Source organism: Aegilops tauschii, chromosome 4 (genome assembly GCF_002575655.3).
Source record: "Aegilops tauschii subsp. strangulata cultivar AL8/78 chromosome 4, Aet v6.0, whole genome shotgun sequence".
NCBI classification, from domain to species: Eukaryota; Viridiplantae; Streptophyta; class Magnoliopsida; order Poales; family Poaceae; genus Aegilops; species Aegilops tauschii.
The window spans coordinates 244,161,926-244,176,691 of record NC_053038.3 but is presented as its reverse complement, the minus strand read 5'-3'; positions in this window follow the sequence as shown (position 1 = coordinate 244,176,691).

Below are 14,766 nucleotides of genomic sequence, written 5' to 3'. Positions count from 1 at the left end.
TTAAAGAAATAGGTTTAAAACATACCTATTGCGCCATTGGAGTTTCAATTGCATCCTTCAAATTTGAAATTAGTTGGTGTGAGTAAATACAGTGATGCAAGAGAAAATTAGCATGAACCATAGCTATGGAACCTGACCTGAGAACAATTCTTCTTCTGCTTTAAGCGTTGACTTGGGGTTCGGAGTGGTGGTCCTCGTGCTTTGGGCACTACAGTTGCCTTACAAACTGCTCGTGTTTGGGTCCTCTGTGGTGGAGACGGTGTTGTGTCAACGAGAACTGGGTTACTATCTGATGGGGTTGGGGTTAGAAGTGGTGTAGCTGGTTCTCTGTCCAACTGGGTAGGGGTACAATCTGCGTGAGTCTGGGTTATGTGTGGTGGGGCTAGTTCTTGGGCAAGTACAACCGTGGTTCTATCTGCATCGACAGGCAGCACGATCATTTCTGAAGACCGTGTTTTTACTCCCACAGATACTGCCATCACCCCCTCCAATTGAAATGGCTGATAAACAACAAAACTAATTGAATGTACAGACATTGTAAGATAGACAGGTGCAATGGATAGTAGGGAAGAAAACAGGCCATGAAATAATTCACATTTATGTGGTCTAACCAAACAGAATAGCAGGACATAATTTCACATATATGATGGCTAATTAAACAGGATAGCATGACACAATTTCACATGTATGATGGCTAACTAAACATGATAGAATGACATACTTCAAAATATGATGACTATGTAAACAGGATGACATGATGTAACTATACGATGTGTCTATTAAAGTGGTTGGCATGCCATAAATCACAAACATGCCGTCGATGGAAACATGATGGCATGATATAATTCACGGATAGAATGACATAATTCAAAATATGATGACTATGTAAACAGGATGAGATGATATAACTATATTATGTCTTTAGGAAATGGGTTGGCATGCCATAATTCAGATACACGCTGTCTATGTAAACATCATGGCATGATATAATTCAAATATATGATGTATATACTAAGGAAGTGAGCAGAGGGCAATCGCATATATGATGTGTCAACTAAGGAGATGGCATTCAATATCGTGTATATGATGTACAAACTAAGCATTGCAATACAACATGTGCATGATATGAGTAATATAACCCTGCCAAGTTTGAGCATACACCTCGGGGGGATAATAGGACTGATCATCTGCTTCTGAATCCTCCTCTGAAGAGCTATCTATAACCAGCAAGATATCTGCTTCAACAGGTAGCATTGTCTACTATGAAGAACTTGTTTTCACTCCAGATTTCTCCATCGCCAATTCAAATGGCTGATGCACAGGAAGAGTAGTTGAATATACAAACATTGTCGACAAAAGCAATGAGAAATACAAAAAAAGGACGGCATGATATAATTGACATACATGACGCTTGGCTAAACAGCATGGCATTGCATAATTCACATATGTAATGCCTTGCAACAAGATAGCATTGCATAATTCACATATATAATGTCTTGCAACAAGATTGCATTGCATAATTCACATATATGGTAATTAGACACTAAACAGGTGGCATTCACACAAAGCATGTCTAAACTAAGCAAATGACATAGCAATGCAAGATACCATATGCACGATATGAGCAACATAACACTGCCAAGTTAGAGCATGCACCTCGGGGGGGGGATAGGAGTGGTCATCTGTCTCTGAATCCTCCTCTGAGGAGCTATCTGTAACCAGCAAGACATGCGCTTCGTCAGATAGCATTGTCTGCTCCGAAGACCTTGTTTCCACTCCAGATTTTTCCATGACCGTGCCGAATGGCCGATGCACAGGAAGAGTAATTGAATGTACTAAAATTATTGACAAATATAACACGTAATAAAAATTGATGTCATGATATAATTCACATATAAGATGACTGGCTAACCAGGGTGGCATTGCAAAATTCACATATATGATGCCTAGCTAAACAAGATGGCATTGCATGATTCACATATACGATAAAGAAACTAAACAGATGGCGTTGACACAAAGCATGTCTAAACTAAGCAGATGACATCTTTGATGTATACAGTAAGCAATGCAAGGCACCATATGCATGATATTACCAATGTCAGCATGCCAAGTTAGAGCGAAGACCTCATGGGGTAAATAGGAGTGGTCTTCTGCTTCTGAATCCCCCTCAGGACAGTTATCTTCCTCTTGAATACGATCCGAAATGGGTGGAGGGGGGCTGCCTTTGCGCCCACCATGGAGCGATGTCTGCATGAAATTTTATTGCCACGGAAGGCTCGTCTCTTTTGCTCTACATGTTCAGTTCCATTGTGTACAATAACTGACATCCATAGGAATAAAACATAGTGAGATTATGTAAGGAGTGCATGCACAAATCCAGAGTGATGGTAGCAAACTGTGGATAGACCCAAAACCAATGGTAGCAGACAGATAACAGCTTTAGTTAAAAATACAGATAATGGCTCCTTTAATGTTTGTTTGCACCCAACATGAAACTCATAGTAGACACCCGAGATTAACCAGATAGTAGTCAGATAGTACTGATCACTGCCCCAATATGTACCCCACAACCATTTAAAAACTCAAGTTTCAGCATAAGTTTGGACCTGACTCAGAGTCTAATAGGTGAACACGACGATAAAGTAGCATGTCATCATATTAAGCGATGCATAACGTAAGCAGACACGGAAGAGTGCGACCTCTCTTGCGGACCCGTGTAGTCCTCAAGGTCATCTGCTCAGTTGATGATGGTAATGCAGTTGTTGTGGCTGCCGACAGCGGGGAAGAAGATCTGAGGCGGTGAAAGACAGTCTGGAGAGCGGATCCCTGCTGTGGTGAACCCTTCCGTCGTTGGAGCAGCTGAGCTGGGGTGGAACACAGCACCGCAGGAGCAGGACAAACCACACAAGGTTTTCTTTGACACATATCTGTAACAGAAGTAATTGTGTAAGGTCTTGTTTGAATTTGAGGATTCTAACAATGCAGGGATAGGAAATAGACAGGAATAGGATAGGAATGCACGTGCAAAACAGAGAATTTAAAAACACAGGATTTCTGCAAATCTGGGTATTTGGTTCACAAGAATTGGAAGAACACACGATGCAAAGAAGCATGGTGAGATTAAGTCAAACCAAAAGAAAATGTACGGTTATAATGCTATTTTTCTACTATCTCTTAGTCTTGTGCTTCATGAATAGGAATTTCAAAAGGAGGACAAGTGGAAATTAAGATTCCTACGGTTTTTCTTTCAAGGAGACACTAAAGGAACAAATCCTACAGTTTTCCTTTGCTCCATTCCTTTGCACCAAATTCATGAAAAGTAGTACCATAGAAAACTTCCCAATTCCTACGTTTTTCACTCACTTTTCCTTTCAGGCACTGGCGATTCTAGTAGGCAGGCTTGAGCAAGGAAAATCCTACACTAAGAAAATGTTTTTGTGCTACTTCTATTACTTTCGACCCAGGCCACTGCCCTACTAGCTCAGCTCCCAGGGCCATCGACAAATGCACAACTCAAATGCGGAGAGATAAATAATGATGGCGTTCAAGAGAGTCCATCACGGATAGCTAAGTTGCGTGGTACCTCACTGCTTGTCATATACTAGGATAAAATAATCGTATTTCCCGTTACTCCATGTGCTCAGTGGACAATATATATAACATGTAGAGTAAAAAAGAGATGCAACAAGTGTACAACCTCTTTGGCGAAGCCTTGTCGATCTCAGCATGATTGGGTTGGCCGGTGAGGATGCTTCGGCTGACTTGGCTGTCAGAGGAGGGGAAGAAGATCTTAGGCGTCTGGAGATGGAGCCCGAGGTACTGCTCCACTGTGATGGAGGGTTTCGTTGTTGGAGCAGCTCCGGTGAGTTGTACGACGCCGAGGCTGAAGCAGGAGAAGATAGACAACGTTAACCTGAGTGGAATTCTAATAGCATCTCCAATAGATGACGTAAAATACATAACCACAAAGCGCTAGATGTAAAATACATCAGCCGCTCATCTCTGAACTTAACTGTCGAAACTAAATTTAATTGTTGAAACTGAACTTAACTGTCGAAACTAAATTTTGCTATCGAAACTGAATTTTACTGTCGAAACTGAACGCACTAGAGGTGAGGCTACACGTCAGTCGACTGACTTTTTCATCTCTGGTCAATCGATTTTGCAGCCGTTGGATATGAAATCAAGGGCCTGCAGTTCATCTTCAATCTCCACCCCCTGAGCCGCCAGCCACCACCGGCCAAACAGCCACCCCCGCCGCCAGCGGCCGGTGGTGCGCCGCCCCGCCCGCCCCGAAAACACTCCCCACTGCCGGTCCGCCGCCGCCCCGGCCATCCCTCTAGGCCCCCCCGTGCCGAGCTTTTTCTCCGGCGATCCCCACGCCACCGCCCCACCACCGCCGGCGACCACTGCCCCCACCCTGAACCCTAAGATAGATAGTGGGGTACCTCTCCGGCGAGCCCCCCTCCCCGCTGCGGCTGGTTCTTCCTTAACTCTGGTGAGCCCCCCACCCCCTGAAAATCGACTGACCCAAAAGTCGATTCAGTTGACTGAAGTGTACCTAAATTGGAGCAGCATCGCAAGCAAGAGCAAGAGCGAGAGCAGCAGTGCGAGCAAGAGAAGACAAGGTGGGGGACCGAGAGCAAGAGCAGAGCAGCAGCGCGAGCGAGAGCTAAAGCAGTAGTAGCTCCTACTGATGTGGACATCACCGCTGAGGGAGCGACGCCAAGGAGGAAGTGGCCGACGACGCCACCGTGGATGGAGCCGCGCCGTGTCGGCTCGGGACCGAGCGCCGGCAGCACCGTGAGATCGAATCAAGAAGAAAATGCGGCGATTAGTGTACAACCTCTTTGGTGGCGCCGATTAGGCCGCAGCTTCATCCGAGGAAACGGTGATGATGATGCTCTTCCGGTGGTGCAGGTGAAGATGGCAGTGTGGGAATGGATGTGGTGCAAAGATGAGTGGAACGTCGGGCCAGCTCCTTAGAGGTGGAGGACGGGGTGGGTGAACCGGCGGGACGACCAGATCGACGACGGATGCTCATCCGGTACGGCGGATGAGGGACGTCGAGGTGTTGCTGTGGACGACGTTGTCGGGGAAGAGGCTCCGGTTGGGTGGCGGATGGAGGAGGGTGTGGGGCATCGCAGGTTTTCCCGGCCTCGGTGTACGAATGGGTGGACGGATGGGATGGGAGTGGGGAACCATGGCTTAGGGACGCCCTTGTCCGAAATGTGGGGTAAGTTACGAAAGTACCCCCACCGATTTGAGGCGGTTCTTTCGGTTCAGGGGTATCACGGGCATTTCACGTGTCGGGATTTCACAGGAGGTGGGAGTTTTTGCGCACGTTATAATTTTGGAATAGCAAGGCGCGGGTTGAGATGGAGGGTGTTGTCGGAGGACAACGAGACAAAGATATATCTTAAATATTTTGGGCTAACAAGGCGCGGGTTGAAATTTCTGGACAAGCCTAACGTGTACTGTACCAAATCAATTCGCACTACAAATGTCATTCAAAACTTTGAATTCATGTTATGTTCAATTAAAATATTTCAGTACGTGTATAATGCATGCAACCTACTACTCAAATGAACATTTTAGTGCATTCGAAACGTATATACTACCGCTTCAATATGAACTAAATTTGAATTTGTTTCTCTATTTGAATAAGATCTACAATAATGATTGTTGTGAAGTCAAAACATTTGAATTCATTTCTCTGTTTTAGTAAGATCTACGGTCATCATTATTGTCAAGTTAAACCATCGTTTGTGTATTATCTTCACATCACACCACATGATTAGTCTTGAGTTACATATGAACTATGTGTACTATATGAACTCGAACTCGATTTTTTGAATCCACTTTATGTTGATTTCAAATCATAGTACATTTCAAGCTCTAGCTAGATCTTCATAATCTAAACCATGTCTCATATGTATAATGTGTTTATCACATTATGTATGGTGCCCCGCCCCCTACGCCTACAAGTATTTAGATGTGAGTTGCAAACACCACACATTACCACAAATTCAAATAAAATGTGAGAATGTTCGATATATAGTATTGTTTAGATTGTTCGATATTTAGTTGTAAGCTGCAAACGCCACACATTATCACAAATTCAAATAAAATGTGAGATTGTTCGATGTATAGTATGGTTTAGATTGTTCGACATTCAGCTGTGAGTTGCAAACGCCATGCATTATCACATTATGGTATAACATTTGCAAAACCACAACACGCGTATCACCTCTATATTCATGCATGCATATGTTTAAAACACTATGATCTCCTATTCAAATATATGAATCCACTTTCATATCAAATTATGATCTTTGTTAGTCTCTTACACCCACACAATCCTCTAATCTTTGTAGCTACCACTAACTTCCTCTCGTGCATGCAAATGCCCTCCTCGCCCTCCCCCTCCCTCAACATTCTATCCATCATGCACATTCATTTTTTTCTTTAGGTCGTTCTCCCACAGTCTCCACAACTCCTTTCCGACACACACCGATCGATAAACCTCTCCAGCGATGTCTGCCTACAACATACACACGCACCTTTAATCTCGTCCTTTATGTGTCCTTGCCTCGTTTCTCTCATATGGTCCCACACACGTGTAAACTCTCGCCCCTCTTTTCATCGATCTCACAACCACACACTCCTCCCCCTATCTAGCTAGTAGCTGGGCCTCTCGCACCACCTCCTAGCTCCATTCTCTCTGTCTATACGTCTCGCCGGGCCTTATTTTCCTCTAACAAATGGACGTACACCGACCAATCTCCCGCTATACATATAGCTAGCTAGGTCCTTATAACTCGTTTTTCCCCACGCGTCGATCGATCTACCTCATTAGTTATGTCTCTCCCTTCCTCGGACAAACAACAATTGATCTACCGATCTAGTTAGGTTTGCTTACCAAACACATGGTTCCCCTTCATCATCCATGGATGCGTCCCGACAGATCTATCACGCACAGGCACACACAGAAACACATCCCCACTCTTATTGATAATATTGCAGTTCCACCCTCAGTTTGTCTAGTAGGCCTCTCCCACCATCTTCGAGAAGCAACTCCATCACCCATCCAGCACTCTACCCCTCTCCCTCCCTCTCTCTCTCCTCTCTCTCTCTCTCTGTCCCATCCTATTTCCTGTCCTTCAGTTATGTATGGATGTCGACCGATCTCCCTCAAGACATAGCTGGGTCTCTCCTTCTCAACACATATACGAGTCGTTCTACCTCTATAGTTAGGCCTCTTCCTACCCCTCCCCCAACCCCCCTCCCACACACACAAACCGATACATCGAGCGCTCTAGTCATGTCTCCCTGCCACACCCAAACTTGACCTGTGCCCTCTGACGTTCCAGTAGGTCAGTTGCCCTATATCTTTGACCTGCACACACACACAATTTCGATGGCTCTCTTCATCGATCTCGCACCCACCCACTTGATCCTCTCTTCGACTCTATCGATATCTATGACCCCTCCCTCTCTTCTCGTGGATCGCCCGACCCTCTATATATGATATGGATAGGCCTCCATTTCACACACATTGCATGCAAAATTTTGTTTGAGATGTCATCGACACATATTCCCACAAATACATTCACGAAATCAACCTCCCCCCAAAACAAAAAACACTCACGAACGCACAAGCCATTTGTCTAGGTTTGTATCTCTCACACACACCCACTTAGGTGGGGGACGTGCACGAAGAGAAGAGGTGCATGCATGGCACACGTACTCCCGTCTCTTTCCCAACCACACCCACGCGGGTACACGGTGGAGCTTATTTCTGTACGAAAAGGCAGCCCACGTGGTAATTTGACACGTGTAGTAGTTGTCCACTAGATGGAGGGAGGATCGTCTACCACGGGTGAACAAACAAATTGCGACTTGACGCGTTATGTTAAAAAAGAGGCAAACCATGTGGGGCCTACCTTAGAGGCAAGGCTCTGTACACTGGAGTAGTTTTGATGTGTTCCATCAACTCGCAGAACGAGGATAAGCTTGCTTAGTACGCCGTCTCCCCGCCCACGGGCGCGGTGGCTCGCAGGATGAGGTGAAGCTTGCTTAGTAGTAGTAGTACTGTACACCTTACGCCCGCTCCCTCGCCCACGCGCACGGTGGTTCACAGGACGAGGAGAAAATTTTACTACTCCCTCCATTTACTCCTCGTCCCTACTACCTTGGCTAGAGAGATTATCATATTTTTTGGAATATATATGTCCTTTAGTAGATTTCAATATGAACTACTAGTACATACTCCAAACACTGATGTATATTGACGTATTTTAGAGTGTAGATTCACTCATTTTTCTCCGTATGTAGTCCATATTGAGGGCCTGTTTGGTTCATAAGTCCTAGGACTTTTTCTAGTCCCAACTAAAAAGTCCCTACTCCTAAAAAGTCCCTCCCTGTTTGTTTTCAGGGACTAAAAAGTCCCTAGTCCCTCCCTAGAGGTTATTGAATGACCATGTTACCCCCAGTATACAGAAAAATAACAACCAAACAACACCATGGGGCGGTGGGGCAATGGGTGCAGGGAGGGACATTGTTTGAAAAGTCCCAAAAAATACTCTCCTTGAGAGTCTTCTTCATTAAGTTCCAAAAAGCAAGTTTTAGTCCCTAGTAGTCACTCCTGTTTGGTTAAAAAGTCTCTAAGAGGGACTTTTTCTAGTCCCTACACTAAAAAGTCCATGGAAACAAACACCCCCTGCATAAAGTTGAGACACTTATTTTGGAACGGAGGTAGTACATATTTGCTATGATCTGTAATTCACTGAGATGCAATAGCATGCATGTTAGTCTCCTTTATATTTGATGAAATGTTGCAACGGGCAACCTTGGACGCAAGATACATGTAACAGAAGCTGGAAGCTTCATAGCATTGTACTATCTTGCTGATAAATTAGAGTACATACTATACTAGTACTTTCTCCGTTCCTATATATATGTCTTTGTAGAGATTTCACCATGAACCACATACGGATGTATACAGATGCATTTTATGTGTAGATTCATTCATTTTGTTTCGCATGTAGTCCACCTAGTGGAATCTCTACAAAGACTTATATTTAGGAACGGAGGGAGTACTATGTAAAGAGTTAGGTGTCGCATGGTGTCCAGAAAATATGGTGATAGTGTGAGGTGGGCCATGTAATCACTGAGCTTGCGTGTTTTCACTGCTCTTGCACTCCTCCGCCGTAAGAATGGAGAAAATTGCAATCTAGTAGTACCTCCTTTCGCCGAAAGCGTGGGACATCCAACAGTCCTACCACCTCAGTAATAATGACCAATGAGCCGTCAAATCACATAGACCCAGCAGTCAGTTGGACGGACGAAGCAACCATCACTCTTGAATCCGCTTCTCCCTTCAACGCAGGCGCTAGTGAGAGGTCGCGTCCGCTCTGCTTGAGCATGAATGCGGCACCGATTCTGTGGAGCGGCACTGACGTTTCGGGCGGGAAGCGCGCGCGGGCGATGGAGGGGCTTTGGGTGGGCCAGGCTGGTCAGGATCGGGCGTGGCAGCTGTCCGCCTGTCCCTACCGGACGCCCGGAAATGAGATGATGCACCGACGCTCGCGGCTAAAATCATACACTACACACCATCTCTTTCTAGGAGTAGGTCGATCTGTCGCTGTCTCTAACACAAACATGTTGTTAAACACACACACACACACACACGCACACGCACACACAGGTTCATAGAATAGGAAAATCGTGCGAGTGCGAAGCCACAGGAAGTGAGATACAAATGGAGTACGTATGAGAAGCGATGAGGTGACGAATATTCCATCAAACCTGGAATAAGGAGTAGTACTCCCTTCCTCTAGGTGTTAAGTCATCTTACGGAAATCAGATATTCCCAAAATATTTAGGCGTCGTCCATTAACTTCTCATCTCAATCCCCTCCTGGCCTCGTTGCTAGCGGGCGTTGTTACTTAGGGAGCGTTTGGATCCTTAGCAAGAACAGCTTATAGCATAGCTCGGCAAGGTTAGGCATTTGGAACTGTTAAAATATGTTAGCTTTTGTGGGTCTGCTAGCTTGGGTGGGCTAGAAAAACCTTGCTAGCTCAGGAGAGCCAGATCGGCTCGCTTCCGACGGCAAACTTCGCGTAGTAGTAACATAGACTAGTAACATATGCATGTTACTAGTCCAAGTTACTCACCACTATGACAAGCCTATGCAATGTAACCAAACGCTCCTTACTCTACCTTGTTATCTCCCCCGGAATCCCAATGCATGGAGCACAACTATGCGTTGATCAGTCAAGAAATCAAAGTCAGCTTGCATGCGAGTTAATACGTGGCCCTGCGTGGTAGCTAAAACGGCATCTCTTAGTTGTTTGGATTAATTGTTGCATTTAGAGAAAGAAATCAGGGCTTTGATTGGAGGAATGGCCGGTCAAGTTTCTCCTTCTCCTCCAATCTGCTTGCACCTTGGTCCCGCTGCACCTTCTAACGTGACCTATTACACCTTGTCGGATCACGGGTTCTGGCAAAACCCTTAAGGTTCGAACTCTGGGGTGCGCGCAAAGTTCTTTCCCTCCTACCAATCCGCGCCCTAATTAGCTAAGATCTCGCGGACGAACTTGACAAACTCACAACACAAAAGACACAAGATTTATACTGGTTCGGGCCACCGTTGTGGTGTAATACCCTACTCCAGTGTGGTGGCGGTGGATTGCCTCTTGGGCTGATGATGAACAGTACAAGGGGAAGAACTGCCTCCTGAGGTTGAGGTGTTCTTGCTCAGTGAACTTGTGAGGTGTGAGGATGGAAGATGGAATCGATCCCCTCAGGCTTGCTTGAGTAGCCTACTACGGTGGTGGCTAGCCCTATTTATAGATGCCCTGGTCCTCTTCCCAAATATTGAGCGGGAAGGGAGCCAACAACGACCAATTTGAAAGGGGACAACTAGTACAGCTTACCCTGACAAAAGAGGTCTTCGCCTGCAAAAGGCTCTGGTGGTGACGCCGCCTTGGTCTCCATGGTGACCTTCGTCTTGCTGTCCTGCTGGTGTTGGTCTCGTTGCACTGATATGGAAACCTTTGCTTGATGCCTCGGTATTCTGCGTCTGCGCTTGCCCCCTTAGCACCAAAGGGGAAACAAGGACGCTGTGCGCGCTGGCGCCCACCTGGCGCCCGCCTGATCTTGATCGTCATGTCTCACATCACGTCAACCTCGCGAGGTTTGCCCTGCCTTGATCTCTCCGCTCCTCGTGAGGCACCCTGGTGAGGCTGCTCCTGAGGAGGCCTTACGTCGTCCGCCTCACGAGGCTTGGCCCCTCGCGAGGGTCTTGAATGCCTTGCTGATGAAGATGGCCGTACAGGCCTGCTACCACGGCCACGCCACGGGCCGCAGGCATGCAAGTCTGGGGACCCCCGTTCCCAGAACGCCGACAGTAGCCCCCGGGCCCAAGGCGCGCTCGGGTTTGGCTTCGAGGCGAAGCCAAAGGTCAAGTGCGGAGCGCCACGGGCCCCAAAAGCCTGCGGCCTTGGTCGACGCGTGGCGGTTGATTGGACGTGGGCGTGTCCGCTTCCCCACGCTGCCTCGGCAAATGCCGGACTTCACATGTCCCTACGACATGCAAGGAAAACCATCATTCCTGTGATCATGGGAGGCCACGGTTGGCCTTCTTCCACTATAAATGGGGAGGGGGGCAGAGCCCCCGTCGTCCACCTCTTTGCGGTTCGCTTGCTTCTTCCTCCTTGCTACTCTGCTAGTAGCAATGGCGCCCATCCGAAGGTTTTCGGCTGTGGAGAAGGGAAAGACTCCCCTTGACGTGCCGGAGCTGCTCCCGCCGAAGAAGAGGTCGGCTCACCGCCGCGACGCAGCGGCGATGCAGGTGGTGACGAGGCCTTGGTGTGAGCGGCCTCCCCCTGGGTATCCGCTACCCTTGTATGCCCAAGCGGGGGGCTCAGGAGGAAGGAACGACGAGCGTCGGCGCGCGCGCCGTGGCCAAGGTCGATGTGCCGCGGTGACGCGCGCCGTCACTCCCGGAGTCCATGTGACAGACTCCTCGCGCGGGCTTGTGCTGTGGGCGGCGATGCCTCCAAGCTCTTGGATCTGCTTCCCGCGGTTCTTCTCTGACGTGATGCCGCCGAGGGGATCCCTCTAGCTCTGGCTACAGCATGCTGACTACGACGCTCCGGCGACCGGAGCAAAGGTCGAAGCGGTCTCCTCCGGCAAGATCTTCATGACCCGCGGCTGGGGCGAGGTCGTGCGGGTTTGCCGTGCGGAGGGCGCCTTCGCGATCCACTTCGAGTATGACGGCGCTTCCATGCTGTTCTTCAAGGTCTTCGACGCGGAGGGCCGCCGCCTGGAGTGTTGCCCTAGAGGGGAGTGCTAGGATGATGCGTGCTCCGCTCGCGGCTACTCCATCAGCGACGACCCTTGGGAGTCCAGCGGTTCTCCCGTGCTCTACGAGACTCTGGAGACGAGTGACGACAACTACGTGCCCCCGAGCTCTTGCCGGGCTCGGAGCAGGGCTGCGGCGTCCAGTCGCCACGGTCACTGATCTGGATGGGATTGGCGCCGGCCTCCCGCGGCCCACTGTTGATGATGGCTTCAGCCATGGGAGGGTGTAGATAGGATTCTCCCATGTTCTTGTCTTTTGTCCCCTACGAGGAATCAAGAAGTACCCCGTGGGGGCGTGTAAAGAGTCTGTGATGTCTTTTGTGTATATCTTCCTTATTATGAAAATTTGCGAACGCATGTCCTGTTCAGGCTCAGTCTCCCCTTTCCAACCTCGCAACGGCTTGTTGCTCTATGCTGACAGGTCCCGGTTGAGGGAGTCCTAGATTAGGGGTCCTTGGATGGCCGAACTATATACTTTAGCCGGACTGTTGGACTATGAAGATACAAGATTGAAGACTTCGTCCCGCGTCCGGATGGAACTCTCCTTGGCGTGGATGGCAAGCTTGGAAATACAGATATGTAGATCTCCTCCCTTGTAACCGAATCTGTGTAACCCTAGCCCCCTCCGGTGTCTATATAAACCTGAGGGTTTAGTCCGTAGGACAAGAACAACCATACCATAGGCTAGCTTCTAGGGTTTAGCCTCTACGATCTCGTGGTAGATCAACTCTTGTAATACTCATATCATCAAGATCAATCAAGCAGGAAGTAGGGTATTACCTCCATCGAGAGGGCCCGAACCTGGGTAAACATCGTGTCCCACGCCTCCTGTTACCATCCGCCTTAGACGCACAGTTCGGGACCCCCTACCCGAGATCCGCCGGTTTTGACACCGACAGAGGTGCTTTCATTGAGAGTTCCACTGTGTCGTCACCGTAAGGCTTGATGTCTCCTTCGATCATCGGCAACGATGCGATCCAGGGTAAGGTTTCCCGCCCGGACAGATCTTCGTATTCGGCGGGTTCGTACTGCGGGTCATCTCGCTTGGCCATCTGGAGCAGATCGAGAGTTGCGCCCCTGGCTATCATGTCAGGTTCGGAAACTTGAACTATACTGCCGACCTCCGTGGAGACTTGATCTTCGACAGATTCGAGCCCATGTCAGGTGCGCCGCACAATCACGACGAGCATGACTTAACTCTGCCGTCGGACAGTGTTCGGGAGATCACACCTACAACTACTCCGGCCCTCAATCCGGAACAAGTTGCGCCATCTGAGGACGGGTGGATAGACCCCGCCACGGAGGTCGCACTCTCAGTCGCGATAGAGCCGAATACTGACCTTCCCTCCTACGAGAGCCGTGTTGCCAAACCATTGGATTCATCCCCGGCCACGGGCTCCGAGCCGCTGGCATCCGTGCCTATCAAATCCGATTGGGCACCGATCATGGAGTTTACCTCCGCGGATATCTTTCAGCACTCGCCTTTTGGCGACGTGCTAAACACATTAAGGTCTCTCTCCTTGTCAGGAGAACCTTGGACGAACTATGTCCGGCTAGAATGGGATGCGGACGACGAAGAAATTCGCTCCCCACCCACCACCCACTTAATAGCCACTGTCGACGATTTAACCGACATGCTCGACTTCGACTCCGAAGACATCGACGGTATGGACGACGATGCAGGAGGCGAACAGGAACCACCGCCCACAGGGCACTGGACCGCCACCTCATCATATGATATATACATGGTGGATACCCCCAAAGAAGGCGATGGCGATAAGACAGCAGAGGATGACCCCTCCAAGAAGCAACCCAAGCACCGACGCCAGCGGCGCCGCTCTAAGTCCCGCCATAGCAAAAGTAGCGATACCGGCACAAGAGACAATAACACTCCGGATAGTGCCGAAGACGACGACAATCCCCTCCAGCCTGATTTAGAGCTGGAGGATGAACAAGCTAGCCCTCCAGAACAGGCAGCAGATGGAGAAACGGAGGATGACAATTACATGCCTCTCTCCGAAGACGAGGTGAGCCTCGGCGACGAAGAATTTATCGTGCCTGATGATCCCATCGAGCAGGAGCGCTTCAAGCGCCGGCTTTTAGCCATAGCATATAGCCTGAAGAAAAAGCAACAACAGATTCGAGCTGATCAAGATCTGCTAGCGGATAGATGGACCGAAGTCCTTGCGGCCGAGGAATATGAACTCGAACGCCCCTCCAAAAGTTATCCAAAGTGCAGGTTGCTACCCCGACTTGAGGTGGAAGCATTAACACCCACATCACCAGCATATGATGCAGCTGATCGGCCACCTCGTGGCCGAGACAGAGAGGCATATCAGCCTGAAGTCCATACCGCACCCCACCGCCATTCAACCACAAACACGAAGGCCCGGGGCA